General features: G+C 43.1%; 1 protein-coding gene and 1 non-coding gene across 5 annotated transcripts in view; both read left to right on the top strand.

Annotated features, from left to right (window-relative positions):
- The window catches only part of LOC127585514 (beta-1,4-mannosyl-glycoprotein 4-beta-N-acetylglucosaminyltransferase-like), a 53,809-nt gene that overhangs the window by 22,153 nt on the left and 12,892 nt on the right, over positions 1 to 18,764 (top strand). The gene's annotated exons all lie outside the window — the stretch shown is intronic.
- Positions 11,522 to 11,603, top strand: trnal-aag (transfer RNA leucine (anticodon AAG)). The gene has a single exon. It is a non-coding gene; the product is annotated as a tRNA-Leu (tRNA).

Genomic DNA, 18,764 nt, shown 5'->3' with positions numbered 1-18,764 from the left:
ATAACGTGTCACACAGGAAGTGCAGGTAGATAACGAAGTAGACTGAGAGATCAAGAGGTCAGTTCAAGACTGCGGGATAGAAGCCGTGAGCCTGGTGGTACGTGTTCTTGAGCTTTAGTTTCTTTTCCCCAATGGAGTGGGGTGGGTGGGGTGCAGGAAGTGTAAACTGAGTCAGTGGAGAGGAGGCTGGTTTTCATGGTAAGCTGGGCTGTGTTCACAACTCTGCAGTTTCTTGTGGTTTTGGGCAGGGCAGTTGCCTTACCAACCTGTGATGCATCTGAATAGGATGCTTTTAAAGGGTCTTGAGTTAAAATTCACCATTGCAATTTCAAAATGTAATTCAGATTTGTAAATCTAGACCATTAATGTTAGGTTTTCTCCTTACCCTCTCCAAAAAATATAAAACTCTTCTCTACCTAGTTTTAGCCTACACGTTTCTCACAAACATGGTTGCCTCTTAATTGCACACTTAAGAAGCTACAATTATCATCTTGGGGCAAGCAGGATGGCTTGCCAATAATGTATATGTTCTAATATGAATTATTTATAAAATATTAACAAAAGGTACAGATCGCTATCTCAATTCACTTCTGTAGCATTGAGCAACAAACAACTGACGGCTGCAACCACATTTAATTTCTTCAGTGCCATCATCTGGGTGACTTGCTGGCTAAGTTCTTAACACTTGGGCTCTTGCCAAAGTTCTTTCAGGACCAGATTATTCTGTTAAGGTGTTGCAGTTGGAGGGTCATTGGTTGACAACCTAAAGTCAGCCTGAGGGCCCCCAGAAGCAATGTGTATCTTCACGTAACTATGAAGGTCAATGGTAGTTGACCTTTATAATGAGAGGATTTGAACACAGAAGTCAAGATGTCTTACTGTAGTTATATAGGGTCTTGATGTGACTGCATTGGGGTATTGTATACAGTTGTGGTTTCATTACCTAAAAAAATACATACCAAAGAGGGAATGTAATGGAGATTAACCAGGATAGTTACAGGGATGGCAGTGTGCTGTATGAGGCAAGTGTGAGTAGTCTACACTGTAATCTCGAGTGTAGAAGAATGACAGTTGATCTCATTAAAAGTTACAAAATTCCTGGAGTTCAATAGCTAGATGCCGAGAGGATGTTTTTGCTGGCTGTCGAGAACCAGAGCTCAGTCTCAGAAAAAGGAGTAGGTCATTTTGGACTAAGGTGAGAAATGTAATGCACATGGTAGAGAATCTATTCAGGAAATCCAAGGGTATGGGAGTAATGCAGGAAAATTATCTTGAGGGAGAACATCAGCCTTGATGGGCAAGCATCTCCAAAGGGTGAAAAGGACTATACCTGCTCCTATTGCCTGCGTTCACCTGCCAGATAACTAGGGCAAATTCCTTGTTGAGCCACAGTTTATCATCTTTCACTGTGTAAAAAGAGGTCTCAATATATGGAATTGGTTTGTGAAATATTTCTCCTAATTTCCTTATTTATGTACAATCACTTGACTCCATTTGAACCACCTGGCTCTGATTTCTGTTAAATCTTTTTCTAATGTTTTGTTGACCTCTGCATTGTTCTTTTACTCCTGTACTTCGTGATCCATGTTCCATTTCTTTGAGCCTCCTGTTTGTCCCTCCTGTTAGTGGCACCAGCTACTTGGCTATTGTGTTCAGTCCCTCAATGTAGAATGTAGAATCTTTCTTCCTCTGATGTCACTAGCTGCCCAGCCATGTAAGGGATTGTGAACATGCCTGGTTCAATTGTCATGAGAAACTTGCCCCTTTTTAATATTTCTTATTTCCAAAATGTACTCCTTTTTATTAAACTGCAACTGCCCCCGAAGTTGCCCATCTCCCAGTCTCCTGCAGTTTCGTAGGAACAGGAGCTATTTACAGTGGCATGCAAAAGTTTGGGCACCCCTGGTCAAAATTTCTGTTACTGTGAATAGCTAAGCTAGTAAAAGATGACCTGATTTCCAAAAGGCATAAAGTTAAAGATGACACATTTCTTTAATATTTTAAGCAAGATTACTTTTTTATTTCCATCTTCTACAGTTTCAGAATAACAAAAAAAGGAAAAGGGCCTGAAGCAAAGGTTTGTGCACCCTGCATGGTCAGTGCTTTGTAACACCCCCTTTGGCAAGTATCACAGCTTGCAAATGCTTTCTGTAGCCAGCTAAGAGTTTTTCAATTCTTGTTTGGGGGATTTTGCCCATTCTTCCTTGCAAAAGGCTTCTAGTTCTGTGAGATTCTTGGGCTGTCTTGCATGCACTGCTCTTTTGAGGTTTATTCACAGATTTTTGATGATTTTCAGGTCATGGGACTGTGAGGGCCATAGCAAAACCTTCAGCTTGTGCCTCTTGAGGTAGTCCACTGTGGATTTAGAGGTGTGTTTAGGATCGTTAGCCTGTTGCAGAAGCCATCCTCTTTTCATCTTCAGCTTTTTTACAGGTGGTGTGATATTTGCTTCCTGAATTTGCTAGTATTTAATTGAATTCATTTTTCCCTCTACCAGTGAAATGTTCCCCATGCCACTGGCTGCAACAAGCCCAAAGCACGATCGATCCACTCCCGTGCTTAACAGTTGGAGAGGTGTTCTTTTCATGAAATTCTGCACCCTTTTTTCTCCAAACATACCTTTGCTCATTGCGGCCAAAAAGTTCTATTTTAACTTCATCAGTCCACAGGACTTGTTTCCAAAATGCTGCAGGCTTATTTAGATGATCCTTTGCAAACTTATGACACTGAATTTTGTGGTGAGGACACAGGAAAGTTTGGAGAAAAAAGGGTGCAGAATTTCCTGAAAACCCCTCCCCCTTGCAAGGGGGGTCCGGCATAATTCAGAGTGCTGATCCTCATTTGCATTTTACCTGACACATGTTGAATTTAAAACAAATTATACACTTGCCTTCTAAGAGTAGGGAATGCCAGCTGCTCACTGTCCTTTTACAGGACAAACACTATATGCTTTAAAAAAAGAACTCTAATACTCATAATCAATATGTCAAAAGTCTTAAGCAACATCTTGTAACTTTCTGGAAAAACAATGCAAGGAAAAGCAACATCTATTCTTCCCCAATTGTTCTGCTAAAATACCAATTTCAAATGCCCATTTTAAGTGTATACAAATCACCAATTTCCCTAAACGCTAATTTCTTCCTGAAATATTGGAATCTTGTATCCGCATTTCTAACACCTTAACCTGGACTCCATGTGGCCTGTGTGGAATCCGGGCTTCTCGCTTGCTCTTGCACTCGCTCATATGTCAATTCCAAAGGAAAGAAATAAAACAACACAAAAACGCAGATAAGACAAAACAAAATCTGAACTTGCACTTTTCTTCCTTCGGAAGCTTTGTAAATAACTGGAAAAATTTAGAATGAACAGTTAATTTCCGCAGTGAAAACCTTTAACATGTAATCTAAAGAAACAGAACAGATGGATGGGTGTAGCCCCACGCAATTTGCACATGAAACAGTCCAGTAAATGACTTGCTCTTAAAGGGTTAAACAGTAACAAACATCTTAAGTTACAAATGTACAAACTTGAAGGGAACCTTTAAACTTTAAAACAAAGGAATGCTGGAAATTATTGATCATGCACAAGCACACGTTCAACATGTTTAAAGTGTGATGTCCCCACATCGAACAAAACTCCAATGATTTCCAAGATTTCTCACATTCCAAACTCTGATCTATGATAGGATTCAGATTATATGACCTGTTTGTTGTACAGTTGCAGACATAATGGCCCACATTACCACAGATGAAGCAGCAGATTTGGGTGCCACTGCCCCACTGCCATCTCCCTGATAAAATGATGTGTTGTGATATTCCCCTTCCACAACCTCTCAGTTTTCCTCTACCCAGCTTAATTTCTCCACACGATCACCTGTGTATTTTCTTGGAGGGGAAATATTGTAGCTGCTCCTGAAGCCTTCCTGGATTCAAAACCTTACTCCTGCCTGCCCTTCTCCCATGCTCAGATATTTCTATGCAATGCCCATGCTTCATTATGGGTCTCAACAGTTGGGTCAAAATTATCACAAGTTTGTTGGGACTTTCCAGTTGAATGTGAAACTAAAGTACAAGTCCAACACCATCTCTTTCTTTGGCCTCCTGAGAAGTAGAGGCACTGGTGAGCTTTCTTGGCTTAACGTTGCTTTGTTCCTTTTTGCTGTTTACATAGCTTTAATTCCAATCCTTATCCATACACGTACATGTTTCCCTATAACTTGAAACTCGTGCTGATGCCTGTTGTGACTGCTGAACTGAGCTACACGGAAGGTACTTTATTTAACACATCAGATCTTCTGGAGGGAATCTAGTTCTCCTCTCCCGACAGAATGGTTTATACTTTTTGAACACAAAGACGACAATAAGCAATTAACTACGGTTTCAATGGCCATAATTACCTTCTTGACTTTAACATTCTGAATGTAGACAGGTAACTTTGTAGAACTGAATATTTCCAATAGCAGCACATCCCAACTAGCTGAACACATTTGGACATTCAAATACTGATGGCTGGTCTGAAAGCTTCTGAGCACAAACTCCAGACACCCAAACATACCTCTCTTATTACAGTATTGAGGGGTGGCTCCCTGAATATACAACTGGCTGGAATATTAAGTGACAAACAGACCTGTCCTGAACTGTGCATGAAGTGGCAGGGTTATGTCTTTAATAATGTGTTAATACAGGAGATGGCCACTTTAACGTCTTCCCTGATCTCATCCTGAAGTTTTCAATGTCTTGAACTTTTCAATGACCAGCAATTAACGTGGACATACATTTATTGTCTTCCTCTGTAGTTACAATGGTACAGAATCAAAATGTCCCACACCCAGTGATTGGTTTTGATGGCCTTAAAGTATCAGATGGCCTCAAACGTCGACAGTTCCTTTCCTCCCATGGATGCTGCTTCACCTGCCGAGTTCCTCCAGCAGATTGTTTGTTGCTCCAGATTCCAGCATCTAAAGTCTCTTGTGTCTCAGCTGAATTTAAATTGTAAACAGGTTTTATTTCCTGACGACTGGTTCCCATTTTAATTAAAATCCACTAGCCATGACTTTGTAACTCTAGGATATCCCTAACCATGTCATTTCTGTAAATACCTCAACTAATTGATTCCTTGATTATCAGAATGCTTGTTTGTGCTTTTTTTTAATCAAATTTATCCCTTTCACAAGATGTCAGTTCCCAAAACATCCCATTTCCTTATTCTCTCCTACGGATAGCTCTCAGGAGGATGTGTACAGTGGGATCGTTTACAGGGCTGTAAAGCTGTCTCAGCTCTGTTCTCAGTTAATACTGACCAGGTGTCTATTAATCATTAGAGCAGAGTTCAGAGGGGCCGGGGTGTGCAACTAAAATTGGCGGGAGCGGATTGGGGAGGTGAAACAGAAACTGGGACTGTGGGAACGGCGCTCCCTATCGATAACTGGGAAGAACTTGGTCATCAGGTGTGAGGTGCTCTCAGGGCTGCTGTACTTGGCGCAGGTGTGGCCTGTTCCTCGCTCCTCTGGCTTGGAAATCACCCGCGCCATCTTCTGGTTCATCTGGGGATCCAAGATGGAGCAGGTCCGACGGGTCACTGTGCACAAGTCCCTGGACAATGGGGGTAAAGGTGTCCCTAATGTCACCCTCCTGCTGATGACCACCTTCGTCTGTGGCTGCATCAGGCTGTGCGTGGAACCCAAGTATGTGGGCACCAAGTGTCACTGTGTACCAAGGTTCTACCTGTCCCTGCTGTTGCGAAGGATGGGGCTGGCCCCGTGGCCACACGACGTCCCAGTCAGCTGGACGTTGCCGCACTACTTGTCCTTCGTGGAAAAGTTCTTCCAGACCAACCCCTTCGACCACAATTCCATCAGGCAGTGGTCAGCATGGGACATCCTGCAGACACTGCAGGAGAAGGACTCGATGGATACCGTGGGGTGGTTCCCTGAGCAGACTGTCTAGACCATCTGGCGGACTGCCTCATCGCCAGAACTCATCAACAAGCATCAAGACCTCGCTTGGCTGGCGGTGAGAGGGGCCTTCCAGTCAGATCCTTCCTGCGTGGTCGGAGCATCAGTCCCAGCACATGCTGCCCGCGGGAGGACTGTGCTGGGGACGAGACGGTCGCCCACCTCTTTTCGGGCTGTGGGTTTGCGAGGAGAGTGTGGTGAAGATGCAAGGATCCTTGTCACGGTCATCCCCAGCAGCTGCATAACAGGGATTCTCTGATCTATGGGCTGTTCCGGGGACACACACAGAGACAGACATCAACTGCTGCTGGAAGGTCGTCAACTCGGTGAAAGATGCTCTTTGGGCTGCCCGAAAACTTGTTGGTCTCCCAGCACTGTGAGATGTCCATAGGGAAGTGCTGCCGACTTGCACATTCCAGGCTGCAGGGAGTACATGCTGAGGGACGCACTGAAGCTGGGTGCAGCCAATGCAAGGACTCGGTGGGGAAGGACGACAGTTTAGGGTTCTTCCGCCACAGGAGAGGGAGGGGCGGGGTCAGGCGAGAAAGCCCCTTAAAGATTGTAAATATGGATTGGAGTATTTTCCCCCCCCCCCCCCCCCCCCCCCCCCCCCCCACCCCCCCCCCCCCCCCCCCCCCCCCCCCCAGGGAGCCACATGAGTGGCATCGGTGCTGTGGTTTGTGTAAAAAGTAACAGTAATAATTGATCTGTACACGAATGTAAAGGTTTGCACTTTTATTATTGCATATTGTTTGTCTTTTATTATGAATGGTTTATTTTAGATAATAAAAAAATTAGAGCAGAGTCATAGAGAAACAGGCCCTTTGGCTCAGTTTATCCATGCTGACCAAGAGGACCATCTAAGTCGATCCCACTTGCTTGTATTTGGCCCAAATCCCTCTAAATCTCTCCTATCCATGTACCTGTCCAAGTCTTTTAAATGTTGTTATTGTACCTGCCTCGAGCACTTCATCTGGCAGCTCGCTCCATGTACGCACCACCCTCTGTGTGAAGATGTTGCCCCTCAGATCCCTTTTAAATCTTGCCTATACCCTTTAGATTTTGATTCCCTTTTGCCTGGGAAAAGGACTGAGTGCATTCGTCCTACCTATGCCCTCATGATTTTATACACCTCTCTAAAGTCACTGCTCAGTTCCCTATGCTCCAAGGAATAAAGTCCTAGTCTGCCCAACCTCTCCCTATGTCAGGCCCTCGAGGCATGGCAACATCCTTGTAAATCTTCTTTGCACTCTTTCTAGCTTAATGACATCTTTCCTATAGCAGGATGATAAAAACTGTCCACAATATTCCAGGCATGGCCTTCCCAACATCTTGTACAACTGCAACATAATGTCTCAATTTCTATACTCAATGCCCTGACTGATAAAAGCCAGGGTGCCAAACACCACCTTCACCACCACCCTGTCTACCTGTGGCACCACTTTCAATGAACTATATACTTGTACTCCAAGGTCCCTCTGTTCTTCAACACTCCCCAGGACCCTGCCATTCACTGTAGGTCCTACCCCGGTTTGATTTCCAAAATCCAACACCTCGCACTTGTCTGAATTCTATGCCATTTGTCGTTCCTCGGCCCACTTACCCAGCTGATCAAGATCCCCCTGTAATCTCTGATAACCTTCACTGTCAACAACACCACCTATTTTAGTGTCATCTGCAAACTTACTAACCATGCTTTGTACATTCTCATCCAAATCGTTTATACAAATGACAAACAACAATGGTGCCAGCACCAATCCCTGTGGCCCACCATTAGTCACAGGCCTCAGGCCACCAGTCTGAAAAACAGCCTTCCACCATCACCCTCTGCTTCCTACCATCAAGCCAATTCTGTACCCACTTAGCCAGCTCTCCCTGGATCCAATGTGATCTAGCCTTCCATACAGGATCCTGTCAAAGGCTTTACCGAAGTTCATATAGACCATGTTCCCTGCCCTGCCCTCAACAATCCTCTTGGTTACTCTTCAATAAACTCTAACAGATTTATGAGACGCAATTTCCCACACACAAAGCCATGCTGACTATCCCTAATCAGTTCACGTCAATCCAAATGCTGGTTGATCCTGTCTCTCGGAATCCCCTCCCGTAACTTGCTCACCAGCCTGTAATTCCCTGGTTTGTCTTGGCCTCCCTTCTTAAATAACGGTACAACATTAGCCACTCTCCAGTCTTCTGGATCTTCACCTGAGGCTAATGATGGTGCAAGTATCTCTACAAGGGTCTCTGCAATTTCTTGCCCATCCTCCTGCAAGGTCTGAGGATGCACTTGGTCAGGCCTCGAGGATTTATCCACCTTTAATGTGTTTTAAGACTGCAAATACGTCGTCTTTTGGTAATTTGTATATGGTCCAAAACATCACAACTCATTTGCCTTAATTCCTTGCCTTCCATGATATCCTCTACAGTAAAGACTGATGAAAAATATTCATTAAAAATCTCACCCATCTCCCGTGGCTCTGCATATGGCCATGCTGATCTTTAAGGGGACCTATTGTCTCCCTAGCTACCCCTTTACTCTTAATATACCAGTAGAATCTCTTGGGATTTTCCTCAACCTTGCCTACCAGATCCATCTCAAGCTCTTTTTGCCCTCCTGGTTTCCATCAAGTGCACTCCAATACTTCTTGTACTCAAAGGTTTAGTGACCTTCTTTCACTGTGCTGCTTCTGTTGTTCCCAGGATCTCTTCCTAGCTAGCAGCGTCCTCCCAGAGCTTGATGAGATACTTCATCGCTTTGGCTGCTACAGTTCATATTTCCAAAATTGACAGTGTTTTTGCTTTTTGAAATGATCTGTAAGGCAATAGGATTATAGCAGTAGGGTATTTCAACTTCCCCAATGTTAACTGGGATTGTCTTATTTTGAAGGATGGGGGAGTGGGGGGGCTGCTGTTTTAAAAAAAAAATTTAAAGTGCCTGCAGGAAAGCTTTTTGAGCCAGTATGTCGGTGGTCCTCTTGGAGAAGGGGCAGTACTGAACCTGATCTTAGACAACAAATCCAGGCAAATGGCTGGAGTGTCAATGGAAGAGTATTTTGGAGATGTTGACTATAACTCCAATTGTCAAGGTAGTTATGGAAAGGGATTAAAATAGTCCAGAAATTAAAGTCTGGATTTGGGTTCAGGTTGATTTTAATATGATAAGACAGAACCCAGCAAATGTAGACTGGAAGCAGCTACTTGCTGGTAAATCTCCATCGAACAGGTGGGAGTCATTCAAAAGTGAAAATGTGGGAACACATTGTCCTGAACTCTCACAAGGGTGAAAGGTAAGGACAGTAAGTCCAAGGAAAGATATTGAGGGTTCTATAAAGGTGGGGGGTGGAGGAAACTTGTGGCAGATACAGAGAAATAAAAAAGTAAGGAGGCCCTTCAGGAGTAGTGTGTGTAGGAGGGTACAAAGGAAGAAATTGGGATGGTAACAAGGGGTTACTTGTGGGCATGATTAAAATCACAAAGCATTTTATAAGTATATTAAGGCCATGAGGGTAACCAGGAAAAGTGTAGGGCCCATTAGGGACCAAACGGGCAATCTGTGCTTGAGTCAGCAGATGTAGGTGATCATTTATCACGTCATCTGTATTTACTGAGGGAATGGATATTGTAGCTGGAGAATTCGGAAGGGGGCAGTGAGGTTCAAGAACATGCTATCGTTTTAAAAGGAAGAGGTATTAGAGGTCTTAGCAGGTTTCAAGGTGGATAAATCCCCAGGGCCGATAGTTGTCTCCCAGGCTGCTATAGGAGGCAAAGGAGGCAATGGCTGTGGTACTGACAGACTTTTAATTTGCTGGCCACAGGTGAGGTGCCAGATGACTGGAGGACATCAAATGTGGCAAGGTAATGGGAACAAGCCAGGTAATTACAGGCCTGTGAGTCTCATGTCAGTGGTAGGGAAGTTACAGAAGAAGAAAATTCTGAGGGACAGGATTAATCTACACTTGGAAACCAAGGATTAATCTTGCATAGCATAGCTTTGTTAGAGGGAGAACCCGCCTAACCAGTTTGATTGAGGGCAGTCTGGTTGATGTAGTCTACATGGACTCAGCGAGGCCTTTAACAAAGTCCTACTTGGGAGATGGGTCCAAAAGGTTACAAAGCCCTTAGGATCCAAATCAAGTTAGCAAATTGGATCCAAAACTGGCTTAGTAATAGAAGGTGATGGCAGAGACTTGATTTTGTGACTGGTAGGTCTGTGACCGGTAGGTCTGTGACCAGTGATGTGTGCGACTGTGAACTGAGACACTGAAGATGGAGATATGAAGGTCTTTATTCATCACGACAAGCAGGCATTCTCTTGGAGGCCTTATCAGTAGAATCTTCCCTAACTCAAAAGCACATCAAGTCTTTATCCTCCTAAGAACAAAGAAACCAGCAGGTGATTCAATACAATTTCAATAGCTACAATTGTTTACTTCAATTCTTCTGTGTCTGACACATGGTTCCATTGAATTACACATTTGCAAGGGGCACACACTAACTGACAAGACTCTGAATGTTCAAACACCTTTGCTGGGATAGAGTCATTCACATGGATGGTCTAAAGCTTCTGAGGGCCGTGAACCCCAACACCCAAAATTAGTGTTAGCACTGACTCTAAGTACACAAATATCCCACTTATTAATAGACAGAACAGATATGCTTATGACAGTGTATGATGTGCTAAGTGACAAAATAACTTAGCTGGTATCTGATGCCTGGCTTGATGTAGGCAAACTAACTTAGCCCCATTGTCTTGTGTTTGGCTGATGCATATGAGAATGTGTCATGGTCACATCAGTTGCAAGTCATATCTCTTGACCAGCCCCTGCTCTCAGGGCTCTGTAGACAACGCTGTTTGCTTACAAAGCTGTCATTTTAATTTCAAACTCATTATGCTCACAATTTGCATTAGAACTGGTTTTCTTGAAAACTGGTTCTCATTTGAATTAATGCTATATCCGCATAATGACATAACATGGTGTACCACAGGGATTGATGCTGGGACACTTGCTGTTATGTACTTTAATAATTTGGATGTGAATACGGGAGGTAAGTTTGTAATGGACAACAGTGATTGGTGGTAGGGTTGATTAATGTGGAGAGTAGTCTTGGGCTGCAAGATGATATTGATGGGTTGGTAAGATGGGCAGAGCAATGGCAGATGGAATTGAATCATTTGTTTTCCTTGGAGTAGAGGAAGCTGGGGGAGGGGGCGCGGAATCAAAGAAATACAGAATTTAGGGGCATAGATAGTTAGAAACTTTTCCCCATAGCAGAGGTGTCTAAAACTGTAGGGCATAGGTTTAGGGTAAGGGGTTTAGAGAGGATCTAAGGAAGGATTTTATCACCCGGAAAGTGGCTGGAATATTGAAGCGCCACCTGAATGGGTGTTGGACGTGGATATTCTTGCAACATTTAAGTATCTTGGTGACCACTTGAATCACCAAGGATAGCAGGCTACGGACTAAGTGCTGAAAAATGAGATCAGGGAGGATGGGTACTTGATGGTCCATATGGACATTGTGGGCCAAAGGGCCTGTCTCTCAGTTGGTAGTGTGGCCGAGCGGAGTCAGTAGCGTGGCCGAGTGGTCTAAAGCACTGGATTAAGGCTCCAGTCTCTTCAGGGGCGTGGGTTTGAATCCCACCGCTGCCATCAACTTTTATGGGCAGGCACGGTAGTGTAGTGGTTAGCATAACACTTTACAGCACCAACGACCCAGGTTCAATTCCAGCCACTGTCTGTAAGGAGTTTGTACGTTCTCCCCGTGTGTGCGTGGGTTTCCTCCGGGTCCTCCAGTTTCTGCCCACATTTCAAAAGACGTACAGGTTAGGAAGTTGTGGGCAAGCTATGTTGGTGCCGGAAGCGTGGCGACACTTGCGGGCTGCCCCCAGAACACTATGCAAAAGATGCATTTCACCGTGTGTTTCGATGTACATGTGACTAATAAAGGTATCTGTATGTTCCTAGCAGTCTGACTCTAATCTGGACATTGGTATCATTGCTTAAAGCCTGCAAGTGCTTTTTGTCTTGCTGTGCATCTACCTTGCAAGTAAATTCAGCCTGTAACAGGTATGCTTGCTGTTTGTTTCTTGATGCAGGAAGTAGTGGGGTTAATTGTATGTTAAATATCACAAGTGTTATTGGTAGTGAGGAGGATGGGTATCAGTTATGGGATAATGTTGGTAAAATGGGCAGGGCAGCAGATTGAGTTTAATCCTAATAAGTGAAAGATGGTGCACTTTGGGAGGACTAATAAGGATAGCACATACACAATAAATGGTAGGGCCCTTGGGAGCATTGCAGAGCAGAGAAACCTTGGTGTGCAATACCTATGATCCTTGGGATCAGGGCAATTACATAAGGTGGTGAAGAAGTTATACAGGATAGTGCATTTATAGGAGGGGCACAGAATACGAGAACAGGGAGATATGGTGCAACTTCATAAAATGTTGGTTCGGCCACAGCTGAAGTACTGTTCTGGTCACCACGTCACAAGAAGCGTGTGATTGCACTACACCAGAGATTCACCAGCATGTTATTTGGGGTGGAATGTTTATGTTATCAGGAAACACTTGGGAGGCTGTGTTTGGTTTTTCTTGAGGAGGAGCCTGAGTAGTGACCTAGGGTGTACAAAATTATAAGGGGTACAGATAGGGCAGATAGTAGGAAACTTATTCTCATGGTTCATTTGCACACTGCCTTTTTATATTTTTTATACTTGATATTTGTTTTATTTTATAGTTATAGTTGCTCTTATCAATTTACTGTTTTGGTTTTTATTAGGCAAGGGAGTGCCAACATAATCTCTTGCTGTTGTTGCAACAGTACAATGACAAATAGAGAAATAATAATTTTGGGGTACTAAGTGTTTGGGTGGACCTGGAATTTTTGCTCTACCTGAACCACAAAGAGAAACTGAAGATTTGTGCAGAGTTTCTGCAAAAAAACAGTAATGATTTAAAACCAGTTAGATAAATGTGTTCGAGAGAGAGAACCAAGTTTGCTGAGATACTAAAGAAATACCTTGGATACTGTTAGAGGTATCATTTTCTCTGGATATTTCTGGTGGAACAGGATAAAGTTTCCTTATTAATCTACTTTTGGCTAAAGTTTGAAGACAAAATATGAAGCCCTGGTTGTGGCATCATCAGGCTGGGGAGAAAACTGCACATGTTAAATTCCCTTTTAAAATTGACAAATGTGGAGATCCCAACATGTAACATTGGTCGAGGAATTGCAAAGGAAAATTCTAAAAGGTTGTAAACTTGTCTGCAATGAATGTTCAGTGGCTCACAAAGCAGCCATTGAAGCATTAGGTCAAATGTTGCAAGATTTTAGACACAATAATAATTTAATAGGAGGTGTTACTTTAGTGCTAGCTGGAGATTTTCATCAAATGCTACCAGTAATTCCATGAAGTACTAAAGCAGATGAATTGAAAGCTCGTATAAAGCATCATATATTTGGGAAAATGTTAAATAATTACACTTGAAAACCAGCATGTGAATAAATTTGACAAGCGATCCAATCAAAGCCACTATGGTACTGTGTTAGGTTAATGTACAGACAGTCAGCATAAAGTGAATAACAATCATTAGGACTTGTAGTCAGGGTGGGAGAGTTACCCAGAGATGTGACAATCAATACATATATCTCAGGAAATGAGTTAAAAGCATAAGTGCACAGTATTAGGCCTGATACAGTAACCGTTGAACAAAGCTGTGTTCGATTTGAGAGCCAAGTATTCCAAGTATTGTTGGAAGGGAGGAGGAGCAACATGGATGTGATGCAATTACAGCAGAGGGAAGGAAGAACAGATGGGCAAACCTTGCAGGTAGAACAATGGAGCAGTAAAGAATGCAAGACTCTGACTTCTGTGGACCTATTGGCAAAGATTTAGTGCGGGATACATAAATAGACAAAGAAAGGGGTATAGCATGAACATTATAATGGGAGGTTTTAATGATCGTACAGACTGGTAGAAATAAAATCTCTCTGGATTTAAAGGGAACAGATGTATAGATTATATACAATACATTTTGCTGGAACTGTGGCCTATAAAGTTGATCACATTGCACCTGTTTTTATGGCAGCTATACAGGTTCAAGTGCCTCAGTAGAAGTTACCCACTTGCCACATTGAACTGTGATTGTGCAAATGCCCAAGGTGCACTTGAACTACTTTGGACAGTGATATTGGTCTGCCTCATCATGATAATGTTGCCAAGAAGAAACATGGGGCTACCTGGCAGGAAAGGCATTGGCCATCAGCACTGCCCTTTTGCCTTATCCTTTCAGGCTAATTAACTTCTGAGTAAGTTCTGAACTGCTTTCTGGAAGTTACATTTTCCAAGAAGGGCTTTTAACTGGTTTTGGCAAATGGGATTGGCTAAAATTCGGAAATGCTTTCAAAGTGTGTGAACCTTGAGCCAGGATTTCTGGATATTCTTGAGAGAATCAGTGGCCAAGCTGTAAGATTACAATCTCAAGTGAAGGATTTACAAGGTCGTATTGGTGCAGGTCATGGCCGTCATGTTGTATTGCAATCATGAGAACATAAGAAATAGGAGCAAGAGTTGACCACTTGGCCCATTGACCTGTTCATCAAGATCATGGCTGATTTTCTGTCTCAACTCCCACTTTCCCTTAATATCCAGAACCCTATTGGTCTCCATTCTGAATGAATTCATTAACAGAGTCTGCTTGGCCCTCCAGAATTGAGAATTCTAAAGATTCACCCTCTCATTTCTCCTCATCTCACTTCTAAATGGCCCCTTATTCTGAAACTCTGAACTTTGGTTCTGGATTCCTTAGAGTAAACATCCAAAACTGTGCACAATAGGGGTGGTCTCACCAAAGCTCTGTATGATTGTAAGAAGGCCATCTTTTGGTCCTGCACTCAAATCCTCTCATAAAAGGGCTGACATGCGTTTTGTTTTTCTGATTGCTTGCTACGCCTGCATCTTGGTTTTCAGTGACCGAGGTCTCCTGGATCATTTCATGTTACACAATCACTCACCATTTTAAAACTACTCTGCTCATGTTTTGTGCTCCGGTGTGGATAACATGTTATATTGCATCTGCCATTTTCTTAACCACTCGTGTAGCTTGCCTGTGTCCCCTTGAAGACTCTTTATATCCACCTTCCTATTTTGATTCTTGGAAATATGCCACCTAGTCCCCTCAACCAAACTACTGATGTAGATGGCCAAAGAAGAATCACAGTATTCCATTTTGAGAAAGAAACTTTTATTCCCATCATCTTTCTCCTTTCTAACCAATTATTAATCCATATAACCATATTATCACTTTCATCACCTAATTTTGTTAAGTAACTTGTGTGAGACCTTGTGAAAATCCAAATACACTGTTTCCCCCTTCTCTCTTTCACTAGTCACAACCTCAAAGAAGTCCAGGAGATTAGGCCAGCCTAGTGGCACAGCTAGTAGAGTCACTGCCTCATGGCTCCAGTAATGCAGGTTCAGTCCTGACCTCCAGCATTTTCTGTGTGGAGTTTGCTCTTCCTCCTTGTGACTGCATGGTGTTTCTCCAGGTGCTCCACTTTCTGCCCACATCCTAAAGGTATGCAGGTTGTAGGTTAATCAGCCACTGTAAATTGCCACTAGTGAGGAGGTGAGTGGTAGAATCTGGGGAGAGTCGATAAGAACATGGAAACGGCACAGCAGATCGCAGGAGGACGCAATGTTTGTTTCAGTCTGCAAGACACTGTTTAGTTGGAGTGTTGCTTTGCTCTCTGGATAATAGAGTAGCCTTGGTGGATGGGTGCCATAATTACTGTTGCTAATCCATCAGGCGCGATAATAAGAGTTAGTACAATACTGGTGATTTTAGTTTTCAGTGAAGGTTTCCTTTGTATTATGTATTCTGCCGAATGATAGTTGGAGAGGATCCTCAGTCCCAAGGTTGGTAATATGAGAAGATTGACTGAGCCTGAGATTGTTGCTTGGAGGAAATGGTCTTTAGCAAATGACATGGCAGCAGAAATCTCGGTGGATGAGGGTGTCATGGTCCAGCAGTGATGTTTGACATCTCTGTTTGTAAACTCTGTACAATTAGCTGCTGCCTCATAGTGAAAGTTTGCTTAATGATGATCATACCGTTATTGAAAGCTTTCTAATTGTCATTTATTGCAGTGTTTTAATATTACCAATTCTAAATGGACTTCCTCACCAGCCGTATTTGCATTTTGAGCAATATTTAAGGTCCTTTTCCAGTTGAGTGAGGGGCCTTTAAACCCCAGCGTCGTCCAGGACCGCACAAGCCACCAATCTACTGATTTTCCTCCTTACATCATCTCCAATGACCACAAAGCAAATAGTTGTTAAATTGCTTCACTAGTATTGCAGAGTCTCCAGATTAACGACCTGGAGATACGAGCTCAAATCCCATCTCGGCAGTTATAAAATTTAGATTTGGTTAATTAAGCCTATAATTAATGATTACTGGCTCACTAGTGTCCTGAAGGGAGTGAAATCTGTTTTTAGCCAGTCTGACTTGTATGTGACTCCACCTCTACAACAGTGTAATTTTGCTCGAGTTTCTGAAATTCAATTGTATCAAAACTGGCATGTTAACACAGAATATGACTAAAACAGTGTGGATCACATGGCATCAACACAGGCACCAAATTCGAGCAAAACGAAGTAAATACTAGTTTGCACAGTACCCCTCGCGTCTTCGGGAACTGGTGTCTAATTTGGAAGAACTGCCCTTTGGACTAGTCGAGCAATAGCCTAATATAGCTGTACAGTCAGAATCAAATAGCCAAAAAGGCTGGATCCTCCACCCCATTCTCTGGGTAGGACAGAGCTATAGGAAGTGTTGGTATCTGAGGAGTCACAAATGGTGCTGACCATTGTGCTGCTGTCAGTGAACATCCCTACTTCTGACCTTGTGATTGAAAGAAGGTCATTGATGAAGTAGCTGGAGATCGTTGTGCCTAGGACACTACCCTGGGGAACTCCTGCAGAGATGTCCTGTGGCTGAGATGATTGACCTCCAACGACAGCGACCATTTTCCTTTTGTGCTGAATATGATTCCAGGTGGCAGAAGATTCTGTGCCCACTCTTTTTCCCCCCACCCTTGTTCCCATTGACTCCATTTTAACCAGGGTTCCTTGATGCCGTTCTCAATCAAATGCTGCCATGATGTTGAGGGCAGTTACTCTCACATCACCTCTTGGAGTTCAGCTCTTTTGTCCATGTTTGGACCAAGGCTGTAATGAAGTCAGGAGCTGAGTTTCCAAGAGCAGGTCGTGGCTAAGCAAGTGTCACTTGATAGCTCTGATGATTATGCCTTCTATCACTTTGCTGATCATTGAGAGTAGACTAATGGGGCAGCATCCTAGGGTTTTATGAAAAGGGACATTAGTCAGTGGATTTGTTGGTTACGATTTCCCAAAATTATCTTGATTCTGAAAAAGTCCCAGTGGATAATAAAACCACAAATGCAATGTCCCTCTTCTAAAAGAAGGAAACACTCAAGTGGAAGTTAAAGGATAATTAGCCCAATATCTGTAATTGGGAAGATTGTGAAATCCATTATTGGGGAAAATGGTAACAGCACATTTGGAAAGTCACAGTGCAGTAGGGCAGTCATGGTATTATGAAGAAGAAATGGTGTTTGACAAATTTATTCGAGGACTATGAAGATGTAATGAGCAGCATCCATAAAGGGTGGCCAGTAGACGTAGTGTACTGGGATTTCCAAAAGGAATGTAATTAAGCACCATGTAAATCATTTTCAACTTCAGTTCAATGGGTCGTCCACTATTGCTTCCTTTGTTTTTTTTAAAGAAGTGGCTAGGTTCCAGCTGGAGTTCTGCAAATTAGGAGAATTTCTCTTGTACTGCCCACAAAAAATGTATTTCCCTGTGTGTTTCAATGTACATGTGACCAATAAGGATATCTTATCTTACTGCATAGTTTTAGGCAGGCACGGTAGCATAGCGGTTAGCATAACGCTATTACAGCGCCAGCGACCCAAGTTCAATTCCGGCCGCTGTCTGTAAGGAGTTTGTACGTTCTCCCCGTGTCTGTGTGGGTTTCCTCTGGGCGCTCCGGTTTCCTCCCACATTTCAAAGACTTATGGGTTAGGAAGTTGTGGGCGTGTTGTTTTGGCGCCAGAAGCGTGGCAACACTTGCGGGCTGCCCCCAGAACACTCCAAGCAAAAAAGATTCATTTCACTGTGTTTCAATGTACACATGACTGAAAAAGATATCTTAAGTTTATGAGAGAGGTTCTGTGGATAAAAGCTTGAGTTATGTGCAGCTGGGATTGTCCTCCCTGGAGTAGAGGAAGCCAAGAGGAGAACAATCGACATAAAATATGTTTAAAATTATGAAATGTTTACTGGAAAGATTTTAAAAGTTGTACCGTAACCTCCCTGCTCTTAATATTCTATGCCCATGCTAATGAAAGCAAATATTTTGTATGCCGTCTTCACCATTTAACCACCTCTGCTGCCACCTTTTAGGAATCCCTGGACAATGAGAACCCCTTGTTCCTCCATCTCCAGGACCCTATTGTTCATTGTGTACGTCCTACTCTTGTCATTGCTGTCATTGTGCTTCAACCATTTGGTTCTTGAACCAACCGGCACAACCCTAATCACTACAGTATAGCAACACTATGACCACTTTAATCACATTGCACTAAAATGACTTTGTTCTAATTGTGTTCTTTCTTGTAAAAATCGTGTATAAGTTGTGTTTTTCTTGTGAATGCTGCTTATATGATGCTCTGTTGCCTGTGATGCTGCTGCCTCAGTTTTTCGTTGCACCTGTGCACACA

The sequence above is a fragment of the Pristis pectinata genome, chromosome 33 (assembly GCF_009764475.1).
Source record: "Pristis pectinata isolate sPriPec2 chromosome 33, sPriPec2.1.pri, whole genome shotgun sequence".
NCBI lineage: Eukaryota > Metazoa > Chordata > Chondrichthyes > Rhinopristiformes > Pristidae > Pristis > Pristis pectinata.
Note: the sequence above shows the minus strand (reverse complement) of the source record. Positions and strands in the feature narration are given on the sequence as shown.